Source organism: Octodon degus, unplaced genomic scaffold (genome assembly GCF_000260255.1).
Source record: "Octodon degus isolate 3935 unplaced genomic scaffold, OctDeg1.0 scaffold00058, whole genome shotgun sequence".
Lineage (NCBI taxonomy): Eukaryota > Metazoa > Chordata > Mammalia > Rodentia > Octodontidae > Octodon > Octodon degus.
This window is the reverse complement of record NW_004524634.1, coordinates 5,430,482-5,433,452: the sequence shown is the minus strand read 5'-3', so window position 1 is coordinate 5,433,452 and position 2,971 is coordinate 5,430,482.

The following is a 2,971-nucleotide window of genomic DNA, read 5'->3' as shown; positions in this document are numbered from 1 at the left end:
GTTCCTCCCTCTTCACCTGACACAAGCCCATTTCCTGCTGTCCTCCCTAACACCCTCTCACTGGGATGTCCAGGGACTTAGTGATACACACCAATTTTGTTGCAAGAGTTGAGGACTTTGTTCAACCCCTGGTGGCTTCTTGCTGGCCTTTAGCTGGGGAAATTTATAACATAAATGAGGAATGGAGGGAAATTTGAGGGCACTAGATTAGAATGAACACATGATTCTGAAAGGCTGAAGATACACATATTTTTTATATCTGTGCACCATAAGGCTCAAGAAACAATATTCCAGTAGCATTGAGCATGTCTGTCTCCCAGATGTGAGTTTTTAAATATTCTCCTTTTTAAGAGAATCAGGGCTTCTTGAAGAAACTGCTTGTAGTGGATTTTTAGCTGGTGGCCAGCTTCTTACACCCAGCTGAATTAAACTAGTGTGGTGCTGGGTGCGGGAGGCCCACCTGAGGGTTGTTGCCAGAGCATAAAAGGAATAGGAAAAGCTGCCAGAACGCTGCTGGGGAGGCTGTTTGGAGAAGCTGTAGGAGCTGTCGCAAGCTGCTAGCTCTCTTGGGCTGTTCTGCTGGAGGGCCTTGTCCTGCTGGCTTTCCCAGTGAATTCTGGAGGAGTTCCAGTCCTCATCTTGAGCATCGCTTCCTAGCTCTGGAGGGGAACGTGGTGCACTGCTCAGCCTCACGGAGAAGCTTGTCGTGTTGGCTTTCCTGATGGGAACTCAGCTTTCCTCATATCTGGAGGAGCTCGGGACCTCACTGTTGCCGAGGAAGGCTGTGGTACTTTTGGGGGAGCTCTGGTGCTTACCTTGAGCGTTGCTTCCTAGCTCCAGTGCAGATCCCTCAGCCTGCTAGCACAGATCCTTCATCACGCTGGCACAGACTTCCTAGCTTCTGCCATGGACCTTTGGGCCTGCTCAGCACAGATCCGTGAAGTAGACTTGTATGAGACCTTTTGTGGGCTCTAGCCCTCCAGTTGGACTTGTGGGAGGCACTGTAAAGAGCTCTAGGTGTTCAGCTGGACTCGTGCAGGATATTAGGGTCAAGGTCCTCAGCTGGAGTCTTCAGTGTTTGTGTGTGTGGACAGATTTCCTGCACTTCTTGTATATGACCCTTGCATGACTCATTATAAAATACTATTATAAAACATGTCCTGTATTATATTGCTCCCCTTGCAAAAACCCCAAATCATAACACAGTTGATTCTCTAGTACAGGCTCAGGGAGAGCATGAAATAAGCCACACGCAAAAAGGCAAATACTATGTAATTCAACTAGATGAGGTCGCTAGAGCTGTCACAGAAAGATGTTACAAAGAAGGAAAAGGCAAATAAACAAATGTGTACAAGGAATATAACACAGAAGGACACAGAAGGGAGCCCATAGCTGGCAGGGTGGGAGGAGGAGCAGGGAGTTGTTAATATATGTGAATTTTGGGGATGATGAGAAATTCCTGGGGATAGAAGGCCTTGGTTGACAGCACTGTGAGTGTAATTAATACCACTGAGTTGTACTTGAAAAGTTACTTGAATTTGGTTATAATGTTGACTTTTATGGTATGTACAATTTATCATAATAAAAATAAAAAATATGGAAATTAGAAGCCAACAGAAGAAAACAAAACTCACTTTAAGCCAAGCGATAACAATTTCTGAGACCATGTCAGCAAGCCTGCACGTCAGGAATTGAGTTGGGATTAACTTCCTTGTAGAAATTAATGCTTAGTAAATGGCAGATATTTTACAAATGCAAATCCGAAAGTTACATTTTGCTAAAGCCCAGAATTGCCCATGGCAACCGTCAGGACTTACACTAACAAGGATGCCTTTTCTGAGCATTCTGCTTAAAACAGAGCTTGGGCTTTGGCATGGGACCCCTTCAGTCCACTAACCCAGCAGCAAGAATGATGCTATTAAATATAAAGCCTGTCAGGTTGTTCCTTTCTCTTAGCTCCTCACAATTTGCCCTCTGGGAGCCAGAGCTCCTCACCGGGCCAGGGGCTATGCCCAGGCTCAGCCATGCTCTGCTTTGTCCACACAACACCTCCCTCCCCAAATGCCCACCAAAATCCCTCTCTTCCTTCCCTCTTCAAAATACACCAGAATGTGCTTTAAAAGTGTTCATCCCTGCTGGGTGTGCTGGTGCCTGCCTATAATCTCAGCGCTCAGGAGGCTGAGGCTGCAGGATCTCTATAAGTTCAAGACCAGCCTGGGATACAGTGTGATTTCAAGGCTAGCCTGAACTGGTGAGATTCCATCTTAAAAAGAAAATAATAAAAGGGAAGAAAATAAAGAAAAAGAAAAGATAGTGTTAATCCCAGCAGTGAAAAGAAAGGAGCTACCAAACTACAAAAGGGAGAGGAACTTGAAAGGTGTCTTGGTAAATGGCAGAAGCCAGCATGGGGACGTGCTGGGCAGCATCGTTCCAACCATATGACATCATGGACAAGGCAAAATTCTGGGAACAGTAAAAGAGGTCCATGGTGGTCAGGGCTGGGGACAGAGTGCTTGGGTAGAAGGCAAGGGTTTTAGAGAAGTGGAAGTACTTTGTGTGACATTGTCTCAGCGGAGACCACCACACATTTGTCAGGGGCCTTCGACTGTTCAACACCAAGTGTGAACTTGATGTGAACCAGGGGCTTTTAATAGTTTATCAAGATTGGGTCACAAGGGTGGTCACAAATGCACCATACACACAGGGCATGCTAATAATAACAGCGAAATGGGCAAGGAACTGTGAGGTGACATGATTGTGAACCTGTTGGTGCTCTCGGCAGTAACACACAGCCAGCTGCGGCCCCAGTGCTACATCCACCAGGGGAGCGCTCTGTACTTTCTGCTCTAATTTTTTATATATCTGAAAATGCCCTAAAAAATAAAAGCTATTCATTTTATTTTTTTGTTGCTATTTTTGACTGATATTGAGTTTTGTTTTTTAAATTTTTATTTTTTATTTTTATTTTTTT